This window comes from Lynx canadensis, chromosome D4 (genome assembly GCF_007474595.2).
Source record: "Lynx canadensis isolate LIC74 chromosome D4, mLynCan4.pri.v2, whole genome shotgun sequence".
Lineage (NCBI taxonomy): Eukaryota > Metazoa > Chordata > Mammalia > Carnivora > Felidae > Lynx > Lynx canadensis.
In genome coordinates, this window is record NC_044315.2 from 71491841 (window position 1) to 71518080 (window position 26240).

Below are 26240 nucleotides of genomic sequence, written 5' to 3' on the forward strand. Positions count from 1 at the left end.
GCTTAGCAGTGGTAACATTGTGGTAAAATCTCTGACAGCAGCAATAAGATTCATAGACACTATGATGGAAATGTGTGGAAGGAAAGGAATGATCACTGACTAAAATGTCAGTGGAGCTGGATTGAGGAAAAATAATCCAGAGATTCTCAAGCCTCATCAAGTGAAAGAAAGGGCTCTGCTTAGTTGAAAGATGACGGTACAGACACTTCATCCTTCTGCTCTCCTTCTCTGACTCCACAGAAGGAGAGATGCATCACAAGGGCAGAAAAAGGAAGAGCCTTGATAAGAATGTACAATATGCCAACTGTGATGTTTCACATGCTCTTCGATTCACAGAGTGGAAGTAAGAGAAAAACATGCCTTGTTTCAGCAGAATGCACTCTATAAATGTATGGAACATGGTGCATTTTGGCTAAGGGATGCCCAATAAGATAGTGCCAAGACTCAAAGAGAATCCTCTCATCTTGACTGATGATATAGGTAAACACCAGGTTTGATTAGGTCTTTCCATTTATTAAAAGAAGAAAAAAATGTTTGATGTCAATTTTGTAATCTAAAATATTTTAGTTTCTATGTTTAATTAAAATTGTTTCAATTTTGGGGCGCCTGGGTGGCGCAGTCGGTTAAGCGTCCAACTTCAGCCAGGTCGCGATCTCGCGGTCCGTGAGTTCGAGCCCCGCGTCGGGCTCTGGGCTGATGGCTCAGAGCCTGGAGCCTGTTTCTGATTCTGTGTCTCCCTCTCTCTCTGCCCCTCCCCCGTTCATGCTCTGCCTCTCTCTGTCCCAAAAATAAATAAACGTTGAAAAAAAAAATTGTTTCAATTTTAATTCATTTTAGATTTTTGTAAAAACTTACACATTCAAATTTTTCCCAAAACCTAAAAAGAAAAAAAAAATGTCAAGGAGCCCCATGGAAAAGATGATGTATCACAAAGAAAACATATCATCAATCTGAAGACCTAAAAGAGACTCTCCTATCTTTGAAAATGATGTTGGGTGGGAAGCTAAAGGAAAATTGTTTAAAACTTGGCATCTTCAGTGGGTTGCAAAATGACAGAGCAAATATGAAAGAGGGAGAACAGGAACAGGTAAAATAGTGCAACCAACAGAGACGCCAGGACGGAAATTAGAGAGGAACGGGGGGGGGGGGGTGGAATGAAAGAAGGAAGAACAAAAAGGAAACTGATATTGAAATACCAGAAATAAGATCTGCAAAGAGAAGAAATGATGTGGCAAAGAAAGCAAATGTGGGAAACAACTTGAGGAGTCTTCTAAAAGAATAGCTGTAAAGGACATGACATAATTTCATGTGGGAAGTTCTAAATATCAAGGACTCACACTGAAAATCTAACCAAGGAATTAATGATGGTCACACCCACAAGACCAGAACAATTTTAAGTCATATAACTTTTCTGAACTTAAAAACATAAAGATTATTCATATCAAAAGTAATTAACACGTTCTAAACGAAATTACCAATAACAGACCCATGCTGAAATTTCTGAATTACAAGGATAAAGAAAATATCCTACAAGCCTTCAGGGGCACAAAGGAAATTTTAAAAACAACAACAGGGTGCCTGGGTGGCTCAGCCAGTTAAGCAGCCAACTTCGGCTCAGGTCATGATTTCGTGGTTTGTGGGTTCAAGCCCTGGGTCAGGCTCTGTGCTGACAGCTCGAAGCCTGGAGCCTGTGTCTCCAGATTCTGTGTCTCCCTCTCTCCCTGTCCCTCCCCTGCTTGTGCTCTGTCTCTCTCTCAAAACTGAATAAACATTTTTTTAAAAAATTATAAATAAAAATAAAACAACAACAACAACAACCAAAAACAAACTCCAACATTATGACATTATGCTGGCCTCAAAATTCTATCCAATAAAAAAAAGGCAAAACAAAACAGAGAAGTCCATAGGATTTTCTGGAGGTAAAGCTCTAACACAAGAATATTATTTCCACATGAGTAGTTATTCCTGTGTGAAAGAAAAAAAATCATCATTCCAGTTAAACAAAGCCCAGAAAATACAGAATCCAAGTGCCTTTTTTCCTTAGAGTAAATTTTTCCTTTTTAGTTATAAAATGTATGTAACAAGTGTATTATAAAAAGAATATTCAGGGGCGCCTAGGTGGCTCAGTCAATGAAGCACCTGACTCTTGATTTTGGCTCAGGTCATGATCTCACAGTCGTGAGATGGAGCCTCACCTCAGCTCCACACTGGGCATCGAGCCTACTTGGGATCATCTCTCTCTCTCTCTCTCTCTCTCTCTCTCTCTCTTTCTCTCTCTCTCTCTCTCAAAACATAATATTCAAATAAGCAAGAGAAAAGATAACAATCACCTATAAATCACCTTCCAGGCTTATTTAGCAATATGTCACAAATTGTTGCCCATCTCATTAAAATTCATTTACAAGGTTGGGATTAGAACTTAGACTTCATTCCAATATGGAGAATAATAAATTATGGATGTGCCACCATTTATCTAACCTATTACCTGTGATCCAAATGTCCATTTGGTCAGAAGTCCACTGCCCTCCCCCAAGATTTCACATATTCCTGCAGAATTTAAATTCCTGCAGTTATCTCTGGCTTTGACTCTAGCTCTGCACTGAGTTCATTTAGAATACGATTGCCTTGGCATGTGCTGTATCTGATCCTGTCACTTCTCTGCTACAAACCTTATTATTATTATTATTATTATTATTATTATTATTATTTAAATCCAAGTTAGTTAGCATATGATGTAATAATGATTTCAGGAGTAGAATTTAGTAATTTATCACTTCCATACAACACTCAGTGCTCATCCCAACAAGTGCCCTCTTTAATTCCCATCAAACATTTAGCCCATTCCTCCACCTACCTCCCCTCCAGCAACCCCTCAGTTTGTTCTCTGTATTTAACAGTCTCTTATGGTTTGCCTTCCTCTTTGTTTTTATCTTATTTTTTCTTCCCTTCCTCTATATTCATCTGTTGTGTTTCTTAAATTCCACATGAGTGAAATCACATATATGTCTTTCTTTGAGTTATTTCACTTAGCATAATACATTCTAGTTCCACCCACGTTGTTGCAAATGGCAAGATTTCATTCTTTTTCATTGCCACATAGTATTTCATTGTGTATATATGTGCTGTGTGTATATATACATATATATATATGTATGTATGTATATATACACACACACATACATACATACCACATCTTCTTTATCTACATCATCTTTATCTATTCATCAGTTGATGGACATTTAGGCTCCTTCCATAATTTGGCTATTGTTGAAAGTGCTGCTATAAACATTGGGGTACATGTACCCCTTATGCATCAGCACTCCTGTAACATTTGGGTAGATTCCAAGCAGTGCTATTACTGGATCATAGGGTAGTTCTACTTTTAATTTTTTGAGGAAACTCCATACTGTTCTCCAGAGTGGCTGCACCAGTTTGCATCCCCACCAACAGTGCAAGAGGGTTCCCTTTTCTCTGCATTCTTACCAATGTCTGTCATTGCCTGAGTTGTTAATTTTAGCCATTCTGAGAGGTGTGAGGTGGTATCTCATTATGGTTTTGATTTGTATTTCCCTGATGATGAGTGATGCTGAGCATCTCTTCGTGTGTCTGTTGGCCATCTGGATGTCTTTGGAAAAGTGTCTGCTCATTCTGCCACAAATCTTTTAATAAGTACTTTTCCATTGCCCTTGTAATAAAGTGTAAATTACTCAGCTAGACTTACAAATCCTGCATGTGCCTCCATTTCCAGACACTGCCCCCTCCCAACTGCCTACTCTCCTCTTTTCTCCTATGTTCCAACCACATGAACAATTGATTTTAGCTTCCCAAAGAGTCAAATTCCTTCTTACCTCCAGACCTCTGCAAGTTGTTCAAAAAATATTTACTAATCTATATTTCTATGCACTTTGCTTTAGGCCTGAAGGGCCTGGTCCAGAACAGACAAACCAAAACACATAGCGAGAACACAGATTTTAATATATGTAAGAATTTAATATGCTATAAAGTGTCACGTATCAGTGGGAACATAATTAATTATCTAACAAATATTATGCAAGAATATTGGCCTCCACTGAGGAAAAAAAGTTAAGAATAATAAAGTTGAAAGCCCTACTTAATACTAGATATAAAAATTAACAAGCCAGATTTAAGATGTACATATGAAATACACATCTCAATGTACATATGAAACCATTAAAAACTGGAAGATATTACAACTGGTTAATTGACCTTGAGGTGTGAAAGGAAGTTCTAAGCATATAGCAATAGAGGTATCTTTAAAGGAAAAGTTTAACATATTCAATAACATAAAAATCAAGAGCTTTGGCAATTAGGGAAAACAAAGAGCAAATAAACTGAGCAATATCGTGTTAGTTGTAATGAATGCTTTATATTTTATTGTATTCCCAGCTCACAGAGAAGGTCCCAATCCATATAACCCAGCAATTCTGTGGCCTCATCTCCCCCACGCTTATGTCCTCCCCACCAGCTCTTGACCACATGAACTCCTTCCTGTCCTTCAACCCACCCCGCTTCTACCTCAATGCCTTAGCCCTTGCTTTGCTTTCCTTTGGGTTTTCTTTTCCCACTTACCTGCAAACCTTGCTTCTGCCTTTGCGTATTCTTTCCTATTGCTGCTGTAACAAATTACCACCAGCTTAGTGGCTTAAAAACCTCATAAATTTAGGGGCGCCTGGGTGGCTCAGTTGGTTAAGCATCCAACTCTTGATTTTGGCTCAGGTCATGATCTCTCAGTTCATGAGACCAAGCCTCATGTTGGGTTCTGAGCTGATGGTAGGAAACCTGCTTGGGATTCCCTCTCCCCCTCTCTCTGCCTCTCAAAATAAATAAACTAAAAAAAATTTTTAAACCCATGTAAATTTATTACCTTATACTTCTGGAGGTCAGAAATCCTAAGACCCAGGTGCCAGCAGAGCTGTACTCTTTCTGGAGGTTCTAGAGCAGAATCTGTTTGCATGCCTTTTTCACCTTCTAGAAGCTGCACAGGCAGCTTTGCTTCTTTGGTTCACGGCCCCTTCCTGCATCTTCAAGCCAGCAGCATAGAATCTTCACATCTCCTTGACTCTACTTCCCCATGTTGCATCTCCTTCTTTGACTGACCTTCCACCCCCCTCTTGTAACAATCCCTTACAGTGGGCCTAATCTTCCCATCTCAAGGTCGTTATTAACCTAATCACACCTGAAAATCCCCTTTACATGTAAGGTAACATATGTACAAGTTTCAGAGATTCAGACATAGAAATCTTTGGAGAGGGAATTTTTCTGTCTACAAAATTTCCTTCAGATGTTGCTCAAATGTTACTTTATCAAAGAGACAACACTACACCTAAATAAAACAGAAAGAGCTTCTGTTCCATCCCTAAACCTATGCTTCTGCTTCTCACTGTATTTTATTCTTTTGTTTAGCACTTTATACCATCTAATTTATGCAATCTCCATCAGGCCAGGGACTTTATATTATTTACCCATGGGTTCCCATAGCTAGAAGAGTGGGAAGCACATTATAGGTGCTCAATAAATGTTTGCTGAATGAATAAATGAACCAGAAAAAATAAAATGACTTGTTCCCAGGGCAAGAAAAATACCAGAGATGACAAACTCTCTTGTATTGATAAATAAATGACAAAAAGAAAGGAAGAAAGGATGGACTGCATCTCCTCAAATTGCTGTTGAATTGTGAAATCTCTCTGTTATTGGTCCGCAAAACTTTCCCTATGTCATGCATTAGATTTTCTTTAAATTTTGGCCAGAGCAGTATTGTCAGTGTAATGAAGGCAAGAGGTGACAAGTCTATACATTTCTCAAGAAAAATCTCAATTCTTACATGTTCCTCCTGCCTCCATGGTAACCTAAGGAAGGTAAGTATAAGCAAAATCAAAAAGGGAGAAGGGAAAAAGAATGTTGAGCCCATGTGGCCCGTTCACAACAAAAGTCTGTTCCGTTGTGATTTGTAGTCTGTTATTCAGCAGGAAAGAATCTTGGAAAAACAAGCATCTTGTTCTTGGAATGTCAGAGAGAATCAAAATAATTCAAAATCCAATCAGTGGCTTTGAACAAAACACATATTCCTTTCTCCTGTTAGATTTGGACAAGAATTCCTCACACAGTAGAATTTATAGAGCTGAAGACTACTGGAATAATGAACAAGTCTAGGAAAATCCTGAGCCACCCTGACTTGCTAAGAGCTGGGGACAATGGTGCAGGGCTATAGGGGGAGACCAAGGGAGAAGACGGGATAGGGCGCAATGTATGAAATGGAAGACTGAATTCTGGCAAGGGAACTGCCTGCTTTGGTATTTGCATAGCAGAGTAATGACACTTGAAACCTTTGCTTTTATTTTTCCTTAAAATGCATGAAGCCACATGATTGTTATAGTCACTCTTGCTGTATAAAAATTGTCCCATGGTTTAGTGGTATAAACTACAATCATTTGATTTTGCTCACAATTTTGAGGGTCAGGAATTTGGGACAGGCTTTGCTAAGTCTCTCTTTGGGGGTCTCTCATGCCACTACATTCAGATGTTACCTGAGGCTGCCGTCACCCAAAGACTTGCCTGGCTAGACATCTGAGTTGGCTCAATCATGTAGTTGGCAAGTGCTAACCTTTGGCAAGGTCTTTATTGTATTCAATATATAATTATTAAATCCATATCACCTGCTAAGCACTGTGCTAAGTAAATAGAATTATTACTGACTGAAGTAGGAAAAAAGGAAGGAGGGAAGAGTTTATTTCAGTTTGTCACATTTCACCTTAAAAATAATGTTCTTTTTGGCATGCAGAGAAACCATGTGGTTCGCTCTGGCTTTTGTCCTCCAATAGTTCAAGCATTTAAAGAGAGAACTTAAGGGGCACCTGGGTGGCTCAGTCAGTTAAGTGTCCTACTTCACCTTATGATCTCACTGTTTGTAGGTTCAAGCCCTACATCGGGCTCTGTGTTGATAGCTCAGAGCCAGCATCCTCTTTCAGATTCTGTGTCTCCCTCTCTCTCTCTACCCCTCCCCAGCTTGTGCTCTGTCTCTTAAAAATAAATAAATGTTGGGGCGCCTGGGTGGCGCAGTCAGTTAAGCGCCCGACTTCAGCCAGGTCACGATCTCGCGGTCCGTGAGTTCGAGCCCTGCGTCAGGCTCTGGGCTGATGGCTCAGAGCCTGGAGCCTGTTTCCGATTCTGTGTCTCCCTCTCTGCCCCTCTCCCGTTCATGCTCTGTCTCTCTCTGTCCCAAAAATAAATAAACATTGAAAAAAAAATTTTTTTTTAAATTAAAAAAAAAATAAATAAATGTTAAAAAAAATTAAATAAAAAGAGAACTTAAAAGATTAGGTTCATAGGGGCACTTGGGTGGCTCAGTTGGTTAAGTGTCGACTCTTGATTTTGGCTCAGGGCATGGTCTCACAGTTGGTTTATGAGCTTGAACCCTGTGTCAGGCTCTGTGCTGACAGCGCAGAGCCTACTTAGGATTCTCTCTCCCCCTCTCTCTCTGCTCCTTCCCCACTCTTGTGCACTCTCTCTCTAAAAAATAAATAAATAAACTTAAAAAAAGATTAGGTTCATAAATCAATGTTTGGGAATAGCAGGAAGAAGAGTATGGGGTTCTCCTTGCTGCCTGCCCATATCAGAATCATGTTCTCTTGGATAGAGTGAAGAGGGAAGGAAGTGGAAGAGATCTGCCTGGGACTTACCTCCAAAGTGGGGCCCAGAAGCATCAGAGAGAGCCATGTGGTTCCCCCAATATAGCAATTAAGCAGGGGATTCCTGGTTGGAAGAGGCTATGCAGAAAATATGGGGCTCTCAGTCCTGGCCTGAGTGGCCCAGTGCTTAAGGAGCAGAGGGGCCTCCCACTAATCCCAAAGGTCTCATGAACCCCATGAGAGTTGGAGTCAAACCCACAAAAGCTAAAGATAGATTTTCTATCTGCCAGACATGATAGGACTAGAAATAGAAATCCATTTAAATAATCAAAAGTAAATCACATCTCTTCCTCATCCTCCTCCTCCCCTTCACTATACTCTCTGCCTCAGTGGTCACACTGTTTCCTCCACTTCTGTATATGTGTCTGTCTTGTCTCCCTTTGCTTCTTTCTTATAAGGATATTTGTCAAGGCATTTGGAGCCCACCCAGATAATGCAAGATAATCTCTCCATCTCAAAACCCTTAACTTAATCATACATGTAAAGGTCCTTTTTCCCTATAATCTAATATTTACAGGTTCCAGAGACTAGAAACTAGAATTTTGAGGACTTTTACTCAGCCCATCCCACCCACTGAAGGGGTTAACAGAGCATCAAGTTGGCACATTCCTCTTAAATATTTAGACAAAAAAATAGTTATTTGTCCTATACTTCCAAATGAGGCTACGTGATGCTGCAGCTCCCTGTGTCTCTATTGTGAACTGACCCTGTCAAGAGCTTTTTATCATAGGCAACTCTGTCCTTTCTAACCCAATGATCATCCTTTGGGGCAATGGAAAAAATAATATAAATCCTCCTTTGGGTTCCTCATTATGTGCCTGAAAGATGTTATGATGCTTCTTTTGTAACCCCATTCATCACATCTGGGGTAAGTATGCCACTGACATTGCCATTTAATCACTCCACACATAATACTATGTAGGGTACAATTACTGTGTCAATTTGAGCTGTTTGCATTTAATTCCATCAAAAATTATCTCATGATATCAGAATACTATGAAGAATCACAAAGGAAAATAGATGTGAAAAAAAGCTAAATTAGGTACTTGAACTGAGCCTGACTCATCTCCCAAATTTGCATGTTGAGTATAGACTCAGTCCATATACCACTGAAATCATCAATATTACTAAAACATTGCAGGATTAGGATAGACACCAAAGGCCTACGTAATTAAAAGACAATTAGCATTGAAAGGCTCTTGGATTATGATGGAGATAAATCTGCCATGCTTTTAATAAATAGACCTAATTGCTTTACTTGATTATCTATTTATTTCTTTAGTATTAAATTTACAAGAAAAAAATGAAGATCTTTAAAAGAAGCCTTAAAGATTTCATTTTTCAGCAGCCTTTGTCTTTAAGGGAAAAAATTCATTTTTATAATATATTGTTTCACAAAGTGGCTTATGATAATGTCTAAACTGTTTAGATTGCTTTGGGGACACATTTTAAGCCTTCATTTAAGAAAAAAAAAAACAGCTGAACCATGCATTACAGTAAATCAGTGACCTCTGGATCCTGTGTGTTGTGGGCTTGCAAATGGTTTCTTTTGCATTGCCATCGTGAATTCTTTCCCAATGAACTCTGTGCAACATAATGAATATCCCTATTTTGGATATAAGAAGCCCGCTTGGCCTCCAAACTCTGTTATGTGAACAACAATTATTTCTTAAATACTAATTTAACATTCACAACGAAAATATACACGACTGTGTGGCATGACAGACCACTAGCCTAAGACCATCCTCTGAATCTAGATAAATAGGCAGAACCAAAACCAATGTTCTAGGTCTGTGATCTTGTAAGACTAGTTGATAGAGTCTTACTCCTGCTTCCTTACACCTCCTCTTACCCAGCTCTTGGGGTTTCCAGCAAAATTCCTGGATGGCTCCAGAAGTCTCTTGCCTATGGCCAAAGCTCTTCCTCATAGGTTGTCTCATTCAGCCATGGCTGCTGCCTCTCCTAGTCCCTGCCACTTCTGTTGCTCTACAGTCCCAAGCAGCAGTAAGAGCAAAAGACAGTGAGGCATTCCCATCACAGAAATGGGTTGTACTGTTGTAAGAAACCTTGAGACTCCAGAAGCATCTGGGTTTTACTGCATGTTGATTAACAGCTTTTTCTTATTTCTACTTCCTAGGATGTGCCATATCAGAACTCCATAAAGAGGAAAGGAGAACTTTCCACATTCTTTCAGAGCTAAGAAATAACTGATCATACAATAAGTAAAAAAAAAAAATTGAAGCAGAAATGGAAAACCAAATTATTGGAGCTAAAGACACGGATAAGCCATAAATGTTACAGTGGTTGAACTGCTAATTCCTCTTAGTGCTCTTTCTATTCCACTAGATGAAAAGATTAGTAACACTGGAAACTTTTAAGGATGACATTCAAATTCCTGGTAGTTTGATGGGGTTTTTTTCTTTACTGTAAATAATTTTGGGGAAAATTCATCTCTGGCATGCAATGAACTTGGAATATTTTCTGTGAAAAATAAAATAAGAATGCCTTTTATTGGTATTGGTACTGGTTTATAAAGATTACAAAGAGCAGCAACACACATTATCCCATTTGATCCTCAAAGCAACTCTGCAAAGCAAACAGGAAATTCATACTATGATTACCATTTTAAAGATGAGGAAACTGAGAACCAAAAATCATAAAGCTCCTGATCAAGATCTTATAAATAGTAAATGGAAATATTAGGTCTTGATCTCAGTTCACTGTATTTCCCATTAAACCATAATGCCCCTTCATCTAACTCTTTCTCTCTCTTTTTTTTTCCTGGAAAAATAAAGGCACTCCTATTTTAAAATTGAAAAGGTTGTTAGTTTTAAAGGAAAAACAAAACCTTTCTCCTTTTTAAAATTGCATGAACAATAGATCTTCATTACAGAAAAATAAGAAAAAAAACTTTGAAAGGAAAAAAGCGGGAAAAATCTCTGGGTTATCACTTAGAAACAATAACACCTAGAATGAATAACTTGGTGTATTTCCTTTTACACTATTTCCTGTGCAAGTCTGCCCATGTTAATAAATATAAATTTGCTTACAAAAATTGCACCATCTTTACAGACTGCTTTTGTGCACTGCCTTTTGCACTCAATATCTTTAGAACAACTTTTCATGTCAATATTTAAATACCAATAACTATCATTTTGGTGACTACATACTATCTCATAGTGTAGGTATATCTAATTTGTTTAATTGAACCCCTAAAATGCCAAATTTAAGTTGTTTCCAAATTTCTTCTATTTTATTTTAATTTTTTAATGTTTATTTATTTATTTTTGAGAGTAGAGAGGAGCAGAAAGAGAAACAGAGAATCCCAAGCAGGCTCTGCACTGACAGTACAGAGCCCAATGCAGGACTTGAAACCATGAACTGTGAGATCATGACCTGAACCAAAATCAAGAGTCAGACACTTAACCAGCTGAGCCACCCAAGCACCCCAGTTGACTCTATTTTAAATAAGTAATGTGAATATTGCCTTAAGAAACATCAGACAAATCTAAATTGAAGAACATTCTAGAAAATAATTGTCTTTACTCTTCAAAAAAAATCAAGGTCAGGAAACATAAATAAAAAAAGAATTGCTCCAGAAAAAAAAGAGAACAAGCAGTAAATGACTATAAAAAACAAAATTGGATGGCAATAAATTGAACAACCTAGAGGAGATGCATAAATTCCTAGAAATATATAGTCTACCAAACTGAAACAGGAAGAAATTTTTAACAGACTCCTTACCAGAAATGAAATTGAATCAGCAATCAAAAAACTCCCAACAAACAAAAGTCCAGGACTAGATGGCTTCACAGGTGAATTCTACCAAATCATTAAAAAGCCTATTAATACCTATTCTTCTCAAACTTTTCCATAAAATAGAAGAGGAAAGAAAACTTTCAAATTCATTCTATGAAGTCAGTCATAGAAGTCAGGTATCAAAACCACATAATTATATCACAAAAAGGAAAACTACAGACCAATATCTTAATGAACATAGATGAAAAAAAAATCCTCAACAAAATATTAGCAAAATGAATCCAACAAAACATTTAAAAAAATCTTTCACCATGATCAAGTAGGATTTATTCCAGGCATGCAAGGGTGGTTCAATATTCACAAATCAATCACCCTGATACATAACATCAATTAAGAGAAATAAAACCGTAAGATCATTTCAATAAATGCAGAGAAAAGCAATGGACAAAGTACAAATTCCATCCATGATAAATACACTCAACAAAGTAGGTTTAGAGGGAACATACCTTAACATAATAAAAGCTTTATATGCAAAACCCACAGAAAACATCATCCTCAATAGAGAAAAACTGAGAGCTTTTCTCCTAAGGTCAAGAACAAGACAAGGATGTCTATTATCACCACTTTTATTCAGCATAGTACTGGAAGTCCTAGCCACAGTAATCAGACAAGAAAAAGGGATAACAGGCATCCAAATTGATAAAGAAGTAAAACTTTCACTATTTGCAGATGACATGATACTATATATAGAAAACCTTAAAGACTCCACTATAAAACCACTAAAACTGATAAAGGAATTCAGCAAGGTTGTAGGATACAGAATCAATGTGTAGAAATCTGTTGCATTTCTATTCTATATGCTACTAATGAAACAGCAGAAAGAAAAATTAAGAAAGCAATCCCATTTACAATTGCACCAAACATAATAAAATACCTAGGAATAAACTTAATCAAGGAAGTAAAAGACCTGTACTCTGAAAACTACAAAATATTGATCAAAGAAATTGAAGATGACACAAACAACTGGAAAGACATTCCCTGCTCATGGATCAGGGGAACAAATGCTAAAATATCCATACTACCCAAAGCAATCTACAGATTTAATGCAATCCCTATCAAAATACCATCAACATTTTTCACAGAACTAGAACAAACAATCCTAAAACATGTATGGAACCACAAAAGACCACAAACAGCCAAAGCATTCTTGAAAAAGAAAAGCAAAACTGGAGGTATCACAATTCGAGATTTCAAGTTATATTACAAAGCTGTAGCAATCAAAACAGTTTGGTACTGGCACAAAAATAAACACATAGATCAACAGAATGGAATAGAGAGTGCATGATTATATAGTCAATTAATCTTCAAGAAAGCCGGCAAAAAATAACATGGGAAAAGACAGCCCCTTCAACAAATGGTGTTGGCAAAACTGGACAGCTACATGCAAAAGAATGAAACTGGACCACTTTCTTACACCATATACAAAAATAAACTCAAAATGGATTAACGACATAAATGTGAAACCTGAAGCTATAAAAATCCTAGAAGAGAGCACAGGCAGTAATTTCTCTGACATCAGCCATAACAACATCTTTCTAGACATGTCTCCTGAGGCAAGGGAAACAAAAGCAAAAATAAACTATTGGGAATACATCAAAATAGAAATCTTCGGTAAAGGAAACAATCAACAAAACTAAAAGACAACCTACAGAATGGGAGAAGATATTTTCAAATGCCATATCCAATAAAAGATTAGTACCCAAGATATATAAAGAACTTTAATAATTCAACACCAAAGAAGCAAATAATATAATTAAACAATGGGCAGAAGACATGAACAGACATTTCTCCAAAGAATACATACAGATGGCCAAAAGTCACATGAAAAGATACTCAATATCACTAATCATCAGGGAAATGAAAATCAAAACCACAATGAAACCTCACCTCACACCTGTCTCAATGGCTAAAATCAAAAGCATAAGAAACAACAAGTGTTGGCAAAGACGCGGAGGAAAAGGAACCCTCTTGTACTGTTGGTGGGAATGCAAACTGGTGCAGCCACTCTGGAAAACAGTGTGGAAGTTCCTCAAAAAATTAAAAATAGATCTACCCTATGACCCAGAAATAGCACTGCTAGTAATTTGCCCTAGAGATACAGGAGTGCTGATGCATAGGGGCACTTGTACCCCAATGTTTATAGCAGCACTTTCAACAATAGCCAAATTATGGAAAGAGCCTAAATATCCATCAACTGACAAATGGATAAAAGAAATTGTGGTTTATATACATGATGGAATACTACGTAGCAATGAGACAGAAGGAAATATGGCCTTTTGTAGCAACGTGGATGGAACTGGAGAGTGTTATACTAAGTGAAATAAGTCATACAAAGAAAGACAGATACCATATATTTTCACTCTTATGTGGATCCTGAGAAACTTAACAGAAGACCATGGGGGAGGGGAAAGAAAAAAAAAGTTAGAGAGGGAGGGAGCCAAACCATAAGAGACTCTTAAAAACTGAGAACAAACTAAGGGTTGATGGAGGGTGGGCAGGAGGGGGAAGGTGGGTGATGGGCAGGGAGGAGGGCACTTGTTGGGATGAGCACTGGGTGTTATATGGAAACCAATTTGACAATACATTTCATATTAAAGAAATTAAAAAATAATAATAGTAATTTAAAAATAAAAATAGTAAAATAAAAGAAGAAAAGATATATCGTGCAAGCATGAATCCAAAAGTTATCCCCCAAAAAAGTCAACTGATGGTTAAAGCACAAAGAATAACAACAATAGTAGAAGTGAAATATATGGCAATGATATCACAAAGAAAGTGAGAGCCACATCTCCTGAAGAACTTCACATTTAACTCCACATGTCATTAAGAGTTGAAGCTGGAATCCTAACAAAGTCCTATAAATCCCCACGCCATCTGTCCCTATTAATTCTCTCACTTCCTCTCCTTCTATTCTCCCTGCTTTGCTCACTGGGCTCCATTCACAATAACCTATCCGCCTATTGCGAGAACATTCTGGACAAAGTCCCTTTGGGCCTGGTGGCTGCCTCTTCCCCCGAGACTCTCACGCTAAGATGACCAGAGGCTAACACACTTCTAAATGAGGACCACCTAGACAAATCTACTTCCAGTTGTAACCCACACACTCATCCCTAGCCCTGTGCCCTTATTTTTTTCATAGCACTTACCCCCTTTTAACACACTATATAATTTCCTTGTTTATTGAGCTTATTATTCATTTTATGTCCCCACCTGCTGGAATGTAAGTCCCAATCGAGTATTGTCTGTTTCCTTGATAAATGTATTCCAAGGCCATATAACAGTGGCTGGGATATAGTAGTTGCTTAATATATCTTTATTTGTTTAATGAATGAATAAATGAATATCTGTTGGAGAAGGGAAAAAGGGAAATATGTTAATGATAATAATACAAATATTACTCTGAGAACACAGTGTACCAAAAGAGAAGACATGACTTACATGGGCAATTAGACTCATTTTAGCCTTTTGTATAAAGAAGTATCCAAATGAAAATGGTTTTACGAATTTCAATACAGCAGAGATTAATAAGTTCAACCTCAAACACAAGTCCATTTTTCACAAAGAGGATACCAAGTCAGCGAGAGGCACACACAGTTCTGTGATGTCAACTGCATTCGAACTGCATATCCTCTGCTTAGAGTCACCTGACGTAAGAATAACATGATGTTTACACACAGCACCTGGATGTGTGTGCCCTTCATTCTCTATTCCTTTTATTCATTTTTTTTAAAAAAATCCATTGCACATTAAATGCTAAAGCTAAGGGATTTGCAGAACGTCCATTAGAGATAAGAAACACCAAGCTACTGTTTGTTCATTTTCAACTAGCAGACATCTCTAGGCATAGATGTCACCCAGAGTAGTAATGTAAACAGGTCATTTAAACAATGAATTCAGGTAGAAAATGGAAATCGTTGAAGAACCATTAATGCCCACACCAGCCTGCTTCAGCTAGAAACAAAGAGGAAAGATGCACTCACCATGTGAACGGATGGTAATAGGGTACATCAGATAATTCTGGCCTTCTACAGGCCTGCTAGCATCCACCCACATGAAAATGTTGTCAGTCTTCAAGAACCAGGGGCGCCTGGGTGGCTCAGTCAGTTAAGCGTCCAACTTCAGCTCAGGTCATGATCTCGTGGTTTGTGAGTTCAAGCCCCACATCGAGCTCTGTGCTGACAGCTCCAAACCTGGAGTCTGCTTCGGATTCTGTATCTCCCTCTCTCTCTGCCCCATCCCTGCTCACACTCTGCCTCTCTCCAAAATAAACATTAAAAATATTTTTACAAAAATCTTCAAGAACCAGCTTAAATTCTCTCTCCTTCATGAAGACTCAGTGATTCCCAGAAATGAATGACATACTGGCTTCTATCAGATCTCAGCACCACATTGATAGCAACTTGTGGTACTTATACCTTAGATATATAGTCGTAAGTATTCAACATGGGGGCACCTGGGTGGCTCAGCCAAGAAAGCATCTGACTCTCGATTTCAGCTCAGGTCATGATCCCAGGGTCATGGGATCAAGCCCTACGGTAGCATTCTCTCTCTCTCTTTCTCTCTCTCTCTCTCTCTGTTTCTCACCCCCTCCTCTGCTCACACATGCTCTCTCTCTAAAATTAAAAAATAAATAAACAAAAAACCAAGTATTCAACATAGCTGCCACCATGAGGGAAGGTATCCTGTGTTTTAATCCTGTGTATGTCCTTTGGCACCTCACATATATATCCATCAAACCCTTAACTGAATCAAATCAAATGCTTCCAAAATTGTCTCCCATGCTGGGAAGCCAGGAAAGATTTCTGTATACAATAGATATATGCTGAATTCATTTGAATGGAATTCCAAGAAGATTTCTATTTCTGGAAACTTTTTCTATTAGTTCTATCGGAGCTCAGGTAGACCACTAAGGTCAGCAGCTATCACTTGTTCTTATTCTTTTATTTAAATTAACCAAACTTTCTTTAGCCAAATTTTATTGATTTCTAGTATAAAACAGCATATAGTCTGAATGATTGCCTAAATCATTCCAATGTAGGCTCCATGAAGACAGTAGTTTTTGTCTCTTGGTTCTTTGTTCTTATGATGATTAAAATAGTCCCTGACACATAGTAGATATTCAGTAATAATTACTGAATGAAGTTGTTCAAAACATCATGAAAACCCAGCTTTCTGCCAACAGACTATGAAAAGCAGCCTACTTATTACAGACACAGTGGTGGATCATTTCCTAAGAGCCTCCAACTTTCCCTCCATCCCTATAGGCCCATGTCTCTCTGCACATTGAGAGGGAGAGTCTGTTCCCTTTTCCCTTGAGCTTGAGCTGGCCTTGTGACTTACTTTGAGCAACAGAATGCATGGGAGGGGGATGTTCTGGGATTTACACACACCTAGATCTTAAAATACCTGTAGCCTCTGCTTTCTCCGTCTCAGGGTCCATGGGGTAATGAGAACCCATGGAAAAAGAGAAACCTAGCCAGGAGGCCCTGAGCCATCCCAGCAGAGATTCTGAACATGGAAGTGATCTTAGATGTTCCAACTCCACCCACGTTCCCAGCTGAATGCAACTGCACGAGTAACTCCAGCCAACACGTGGAGTGAAGACTGGCATCCCAGCAAGCTCTGCTCTGTTGCAGAATCATGAGTAAATAACTGGGTTTTGTTGTCACAGCCACTAACTCTAGAGGTGGTTTGTTACACACACTAGATAACTGAAGCAATCCTAATTCATTTGTCTACATATCTGTCCTTTCTGTATGTTTGCATAAAAAATACTGTGAAATGATTATCACTTAATATGTGTTTCGGGGTGGTGACATCTTTGGTGGGGCTTTTTCTTTTTTGTCTTTAGTTTTTTGCTTAGTACTTTAGATTTCTTGAATTGCATTAATAAAATGTATTTCATAAAAACAATAATTATTCTTTTCTTATCATTTAAAACATTAACAGATCTAAAAGGAATGTTTATAAAACATATAGAGAATATAAAAAACTTCAAAAATACCTTAAACCTACCCACCACCCAGTTTAAGAAATACAACATTATATTCAAAGCTTTCTATGTGCTCCTTCCATAACCCAACACCTTCCCTCAATTTCTGCTTCATCAACTTTGCTTTGCTTCTCTATGAAAATTTCTCCAAATATGATTATGTACCCAAACACACAATTGTATGGTTTCATGTTTGTGAAAAGATGGAATTCTATTTTATTGCTGTATCGTATTCCATTCCCTTAACACACTGTGCTAGCCCATTCAGCTTGCTATAACAGAATACCACACACTGGGTGGCTTGTGAACAACAGAAGTTTAAGTTCTCACAGCTCTGGAGTTTGGGAAGTAAGTCCAAGATCAAGGTGCCAGAAGATCTGGTGTCTCATAAAGATGTCCTCACATGGCAGAAGGGATGATGAAGCTCTCTCGGGTCTCTTTTACAAACACACTAATTATATTCACGGGAGCTCCACCCTCATGACCTAATCACTTCTCAGAGGACCCCACCTCTTGACACCATCACACTGGGAGTTAACACTTCAACTTATGAGTTTGGGATGGGGGAGAACACAAACATTCAGTCTTAGTACACACCACAGTTTACCCACTCTACTGTTGTTGAACACTTCTGTTTGTTCCTAGATTCCACCCGTTACCAAAAGGGCTGCCATGAATATTCTTATACATGTCCCTGACGCAAGAATATTCGGTGCCTGCCCAGAAGTGCTAAATACTTTGAGAGGCAATATAGTGGAGAGGTTAAGATGAGGCTCTAAAATCTAACAGACCTGGATTCCAGCCCCTATTCCTTCACTCAGTCATCCCTGTGACCTTGTGCTGCTTAATCAATTCCTCTAACAGTCGGTAGGTCTAACCTTTGGTGCATTTGGTAATCACCTGAGGAGGTCTAAAAAATCATAGAAGCCTAGGTCTTGCCTTCAGAAGGTCTGATTTAATTGGTCCAAGTGGATGGTAGCCTGAGCACTGACAGTTTTAAAAGCCCCACCCCTAGGGGCACCTGGGTGGCGCAGTCGGTTAAGCGTCCGACTTCAGCCAGGTCACGATCTCGCGGTCCGTGAGTTGGAGCCCCGCGTCAGGCTCTGGGCTGATGGCTCGGAGCCTGGAGCCTGTTTCCGATTCTGTGTCTCCCTCTCTCTCTGCCCCTCCCCCGTTCATGCTCTGTCTCTGTCTCAAAAATAAATAAACGTTGGAAAAAAAAAAAAAAAGCCCCACCCCTACCCCAGCCATGCGAATGGGCAGCCACATCTGAGAACCAGTTTCCCCATCCGTGAAACCTTGATGAGGACAACAGTTAACAGGGCCTTACCAGAGCGCTGCCAGAAGGACAAAATGGTGTGTGTGACAGTGCCTGGAAGTCAATAATTTTAGCCCTTCTGGTGAAAGCCCTCACTCCATTACCTTTTAAGTTTGAGTACAGCTGATATTGGAAGTATCATAATAAGTAGGATTTGATGACTGGGTGGATGCAGAGAAATAAAGGACAGGAACCCTGGTTCGTATGCTCTGAAGGGGAAAATACAGAAAAGGGAGCAGACCAGTCTTTTGACTCCAACTATCTAGACACAATCTCTCAATTACTCTCTGTTGTAATTTTCCAAGTTTATGTGAGATGTGAGTGATTCGAAACCCAGTTAGAGGCTTGCCTTTATTGTTTGCTGGCCTCACTGGGGGTGGAATCTTAGAAATGTTAGTGTCTTATAGAGATAATGTTCTCTTTGTTCAAAGATTTTGTTTTCCAACCAAGGAAATAATTAATTAAGCTTGTGTTCTCCCATCCCCCTCTATGATGTTCTAAACAGCAGTACTTATTTGGGACATGATATTAATTTTGTTTGGAATCCATGGTGACATAGTATTTGTTTTTTGTCATGAACATGTTACAAAGTGGTTTTATGATTTTCTAAACCAATCATTGCATTAGGAATCTTCCTTCATGCAGACAAAATTAAAAATCTGCCTCAATCTCAGACATCAAAAAAATCTTTCTCTAATTCAGTTAATGAGTTAGGCTTCCCCCGCCCCAAGAAAAAGAGTGTTAAATATCTGGAATTCATAATAACATCAAATTTTCTTTTATTAAGTAAACTGATTTGTCACTTTCAAAAACCACTTTAGTCAAATAGGTTATTACACTTATTCCCTTAAACTGTCATTTAGCAAATAAACACTGACATAGAATGTCCACCAAAAGAGAAAAAAATGTGAGGAAGAGATACCTTACAAAGGTAGGAACTTACTGGGTGGTGAGAACAGTTCAGGGAATCTGTGGCCTGACTGGGCTAGGCCCGCAGCTAGATTTCATCTAATCCACCTGTCAGATGCCAAGAAAATAAGTGCATTTTGTAGAGCCTGGTATCTCTAGCTCTCCCCTCTGACCTCCTTCCTTCCTGACCCTTTGACCTTCCCCTCAGGAGCTGCTCTGAGCAACTGTGCCCAGCACCTGGGAGGCCAACAATTCTGCAGAGGCCAACAAGTCAACATTCCACCGGGGACGCTGTCGCTGGATAATTCAACAAATTCAGCTGTTCTCCTCACCACACCCTCCATCTAGGCTTCCACCCAAGGTTCCTCCTTCTTCACTATTAAAAATTGTAAGTCAAGGCCCCCAGTCTCTCTTCTCACCCCTCCCAACCAGTCCCCCCACCCCTGCTTCCCACCTCCATGCCTCCCTGCCTATGAGCCTCCCCACAGTGCCTTGTGGAAACCCCAACTCTAGGAGGAACGAACTTCCTTTGGTCTACAAATATTTCCTTGAGCATTCCCCCAACATTACTGACAAGTGGATTTATTGGATTCCCTCCCAAACCTGTCATTCCATTAGACACAATCACCCACTTAGTCATGAGGACACCAACTGTTAGAATAAACGTGACCTTCTGCCATTTGCCCTCCCATATCCAGTCTGTGGCCATGTCTTGACTACTGCGACTCCAGTGACTTTACGGAGGAGGGAATGAGATGGGCCCATGCTCGGTTCATTAGCCCTCCTATTATTTATTAAGATCTTTTTATGAAAAAGTTTAAAAGTACACTTAAATACAGAGAATAGTACAGCAAAAATCCCATATCCCCACCACCTAACTGCCTCGGATTGTAACATTTTACAACACTATATTCTATTCCATTTCCTTTCAATGCTTTTTTTTCTAACAGATGAGACTCAAAAGCATTGAGTGACTTTCCCCAGACCTACAGCCCTCACCCAGCACAATGTCTAAGACACAGAGTATGTGAAGGCTCATTTGCTCAATAGCTCTCACCTAATCTATGAGCCTCCTTGGGTCCCCCCTGTCCTTTCTCCCAAGCTCCCTTTCTAATCTGCTTCCTTGGAATATAAATGTTTCTGTCTGTACTGTCAAATTTTCCTTGCACTATCTGCCTATTTCCTTTTATTTTTTTCTCCCCATGCCATTCATTCTGTTTTTCACTTAGTAGCTATTTCATAAGCACCTACTATGTACCAGGCACTATTCCAGGCCCTCAGGATATGCATCCATCTACCTTCTTCTCTATGTAGCTTTGTCTTTGCTGATCCTTGCTGTTGGACCATCTGTCAATATGAATTTCTTCCCCTTTTCCTTTCATCATCCCTACCCTCCTCAGCTCTTGCCATACTTCCCTCACCTCACTGATTACAAAGGAAAATAGAAGCATTATTTTACTTACTGCATTTTTATGTTAGAATGATATGTCCTCTGTAGCTTTATTTTTAAAAAAAAACTGATTAAGAAATAATTTCCTATTGATTAATGTTCAGATTTTTGACAGTAATACCAGGTCTTCAAAAAATCTTTTCTTTCCCACCAAGCACTTTGTATCCCAACCACATTTGAATAGCCTCCATGCTACAGACTTACTCCCAGACCTTTACTCAGGCTGTTCCCCATTATACGGGGTGTTTTCAACCTGGATTTGTCAAGGTTCTTGGGAGACTTGTCTGCCACTGTCTGCTTTTTCGCCCATGTCTCCAGCATTTAGCACAATGCCTGGTACACAGGATGAGCTCAAGAAATGGTCATTGTATTTAAAAAAAACAAATAAATATTAAGTTACTCATCACTTGGGAGAGCATGTTTTCTTTTAGCTGATGGGCCACCATAGAAACAAATTTTTTAACTTACATTGACCAACCAAAATGGAAAAAGAGACGGCAAGAATAGACAAGGAAGAGAAACATGTCACTCAGAAAGACTGAGAAGCTCTGAGGTTGTTCTTTCTCATGGGGTTACAGAACTGTCAGAGGTGGGGTCGAGGCAACTGCAAATAGTTTGCCTCCCTACTAATCCTTCAGGGGAGGGAAACCTGTTCTAAGTAGGCAATGTGACAGCTGCAATTCTACCAGCACATTCCACAAAAGTCACAAGAAAACTGATGAGAATTCGAATACTCTGTGATAGCAGTAAGAAAAAGCTTCCAAGGAAAAACACCAGGAAAGGGACTTGGTGACTTTTAGCCCTCGGAAAAGTGAATATTTAAAACACATGAATCTGTTAGACCCACCTCCTCCCCTGCCCCCCCATAAATCAGAGGTTAGAGAAGATGGCATCAAATGCCCCAGTGAAGGTTTACACCGAGGGGCACAGCACCAGGGCTAAATCAAAGAACTAAAAGTTAAAAAATCATAATAACTTCCTCTCTCTAGACCCCACCCCCATCCAAGCTGATTTACAACACTGTGGGTGAGATCATTCACCTGCACCAAGAGATAAAGCTCTTTATGATTCACTCCCTTAGGAACTCAGTAATTAAGATCATTTAGAAAATGAATAAGAGCTGTTTAAGCAAACAGGCATTCCTGGCAAAGGGATGCTGCAGGGTGTTGGAGAAGCTGGATCTTCATGGGGGCTAAAAAAAAAACCCCACATCCTTCGAGAAGGACAATACTCTGCAGCACCTACCTGCAATCAAGTTACCCAGGGTGCTTGTTACGAGTTCAGATTTGGGAACCCCAACTCTTTTCTACTGAATCAATGTTTACACACAGAGATGTGGTTCAGTGTTGAAACTAGGAAATTTAGAACAAAACAAAACTCTCCTCTCTAGGCCTCCCTCGGATCTTAACTGGTTACAGCTCTTTTGTGAGACCTTTCATTTCCACACAAGGACAGAGATAGAGCTTGTGAGGGTCAAATATGTGTCAGCAAGTTTCCCTGGTGATTAATATTCGCTGAAGTGTGAGAAGAGCTTCAGGGTCTGAAGACCATCACCATGGCACACGTAAAGGGCCTTTCATGTGAGACGGAAAGCTACCTGTTCCCTGGAGTTTCTCAGCTCTGGGACCACTCTCCCTTGACCTCAGACCTGAAGAACTGCAGGCAGGAAACCGTTTCCTCCTGTTTCAGAGCCTCTGTGTCTTTTGCTCTTGCATAGAATTGTTCCATTGAACTTTGTACTCCTAACAGCTGCTTATATTTGTCACATCATCCTATTTAGTCTTCTCTTTCAGTAGATTTATGTACTTCTTTGATTTTCTATTTCGTTATTCTAATGTACTCTTCTTGCTTAAACTCTGACTTGCTACTAAATTGTAAAAATAATTCATCATCCTTGTTTTGTAATTAAGTGATACAGCAATTATAACAAACCATTATAGCACCTAGGTGGAGAATTTATTGGTGTCCACTGAATAGTTCTTTAAACTTTCTGTACTTTAAAATTTTTCCAGGGGTGCCTGAGTGGCTCAGTCAGTTAAGTGATTGATTCTTGGTTTCGGCTCAGGTCATGTTCCCACAGTCTGTGGGTTCGAGCTCCACATCAGGCTCTGCACTGGCAGTGCCGAACCTGCTTAGGATTCTCTCTCTTCTTTCTCTCTGCCCCTCCCCTACTCATGCTCTCTCTCTTTCTCTCTCTCAAAATAAACAAACTTTGAAAATGTAAATTTTTTCATAATAAAACTTGGGAGGAAGAATTCCAAAGGTACAGAAAGTGAGTGAAAAGTAAACTCCTCCCCTCTCCTTTTGCTTACTTGAATCTAATTCCCAGAAAAAATCACTGTCAACAATTTTTTTTAATTTTGTAATTTTCAGGCACACAGCTTTACAGTTCAACATCTGTACACACTACAAAGTGATCTGCCACAAATCTAGTTCCCGTCCATCACCATACAGTTGAACCCCTTCAACAATTTCTTATATATTCTTCCAGAAGTTGTCTCTGCATAAGCAATCACATTTTTTTTCTACTTGATTGCATACATATGACATAAGTGCATAAAAGCATAAAAAACAAATCTTGGGGCTGAGCCTGCGTGGCTCAGTTGGTTGAGTGTCAAACTTCAGCTCAGGTCATGATCTCAGGGTTCATGAATTCAAGCCCCACATCCAGCTCACCACTGTTAGTGCAGAGTCTGCTTCAGATCCTCTGTTCCCCTCTCTCTGCCCCTCCCCTGCCTGCAGTCTTCCAAAAAATTTTAAAAAATTAAAAAAAATTTTTAAAGCATGAAAAGCAAGTCTGATCTTGCTTTTCTCAGTCATCAGCATATCAGGAATTTCTTTTCAAATGAGTACATAGAGATCAGTCCATTTTCTAGTTGCTATATAAAATTTCACTTTATGAATATACATAATTTGAACAGTACTACAGTGAGAGATATACAGGCTATGCAGGTAGTTTACAGTTTGGTTATTTGTTTAGCTGACACATCGATACGCAAAATGTCACCATGAACACCCTTATGCCATCTTTTTATATTCACCAGTTATTTGTATAAGATAAAATCCTAGAAGTGAAAATGATGGGCCAAAATTTGCATTGAAATGTTTTAAAATATTGCAAAATTGACTGCTAAAAATTCACACCAATTTATATGCCCATAAAGCATTTCTATTTTCCTACAATTTCAAATATGTTTAACATTTTCAAATTTCTTCCTCTTTGCCAATCTGATAAGTGAAAAAAAGCACTCTGAATCTAAATTCATTTCTTTAACTAAAAGAAATGAGCATCTTTTCACATATATGCCATTTGTATTTTTTTTCCATAAACTGCTGATTCATGTTCTTCACCCAAATTATATTAGGGTTTTCAACTTTTTTGTTGATTTATTTAAAAGCTCTTCATGTATTAAGAAAATTAGCCTACTTGCCATATATGCTGTAAAAAGACATTGACAGTCGATCTTTTGCCATCTTATCTTATTTGTAGAATTTTTGCATTGCAGAATTTGGGAGTGAGGTTTTACCACAGAACAGTTTTTCACAATTGTACAAACAATAAGTGATCATTACAATGAATTGGAATAACACATAAAATACCGTATATGTATTTAAAACAAGCAGCAGCAGCAACAATAAACTGCACCCATAGTTACAGAGAGATGACTAAAGTTGATACTGTATTGTATATTCAAAAGTTTCTAAGAGAGCATATGTATATATAGGGATGGAAGATAGATAGATAGATAGATAGATAGATAGATAGATAGGCAGGCAGATAGACAGATGGATATACAAAACAAACCTAAACCACTTATATGACTCATTCATACAAATGGAATACCATCCATCCAATTAAAAAGCGTGTTGTAACTGTTACATGAAAAACCAGTTTGCAAAAGAGTAGATACTTACATGTATGTAAGACTTTGCTATTTACAAAGTACATCCTGCTGTGTGATACTTCCAACAACTCTGAAATATGCCACTATCACCATCCTATAGGTGACAAAACAGAGAGTCAAGAACCAAGTGATTTCTCTGAAATGACATATTTAGTAAATGATCCAGGACTTCTAACTCCAAATTACCTGATTTCTCCAATTGATCCAGCTGCCTCAGGGGGAGAGTGAGAATGCAGAATAACATTTAGAAGGAGAGATGTTTCCATAGGTATATAGCTTAAAAGTCTTTCGAATTATAATTGTACTAGCATACATCCCCAAATCACACTTTTATTCCCAAAATTCAAATTTCAACATAATTCTAACGTGCACAAATTACTGTATGTTTATTAAGCACAATCTAAATCTATCTTCAATGTTACAAAAGAAGTACTTGGTACGGAATGTGTCTGGTGACACACACCATAATGATCTCCCACTCCCTCATTATTTCTTGTGAAGTAATATATTTAATTATATCTGTCAATGACTAATATAACGGGCAGTCCTAACTTGGGACTGTCTTCTACATTAAATTAGAATTGCATTTCCTCCTCTGTCAATTCAGTCTTGTTTTCCACAGAAAGGCAAGCAGGATTGCTTGGTGCTAAATGTCCCATTAGCATTCTCTGACCTTCTGCACAGCTGGCTGCAGCTCTGAACCTGCTGTGGCCACTGAGACACACAAAAGAAATGGAAAAAGTCATTTAATGTCTAGAGTGATCCAAAATGCCAAGGAGCGGCCAGGCCATACCCAATAAAGGAAAGAAAAGAAATAAATAGGCCCGACTGGGCTACTAGAAATAAAGGAAGCAAGAGCCCTGAAGATCTGGGGCCACAAAATTGCCTTCATCCAAAAAAACCCAAAAATACAAAAAACAAAAACAAAAAGACAGGGACACCTTTGGGAAAGCTGGTGACATACATACATGTTTACAAATCTCCCATCAAGAAAGCAGACTATATTTGTTTTTAAAAAAGAAAGCACGATCATTAAAACTAATCCATGTAAAATCCAAGGAAAAGTTCCAGCCTCATAGTGCAAATCTCAACAACCATTGAATCCATATATCACTGTTCTCCTTGACTAAGTGTGCAGTGT

General features: G+C 38.7%; 1 protein-coding gene across 1 annotated transcript in view; it reads right to left on the minus strand.

Moving 5' to 3' along the window:
- The window catches only part of LPAR1 (lysophosphatidic acid receptor 1), a 317053-nt gene that overhangs the window by 259715 nt on the left and 31098 nt on the right, over positions 1-26240 (minus strand). The window contains exons 4-5 of the mRNA XM_030293259.2: positions 25110-25193; positions 14736-14869 (exon numbers count right to left, since the gene is read on the minus strand). The gene's annotated coding sequence lies outside the window, so the exon portion shown is untranslated. The remainder of the gene's footprint in view (positions 1-14735; positions 14870-25109; positions 25194-26240) is intronic.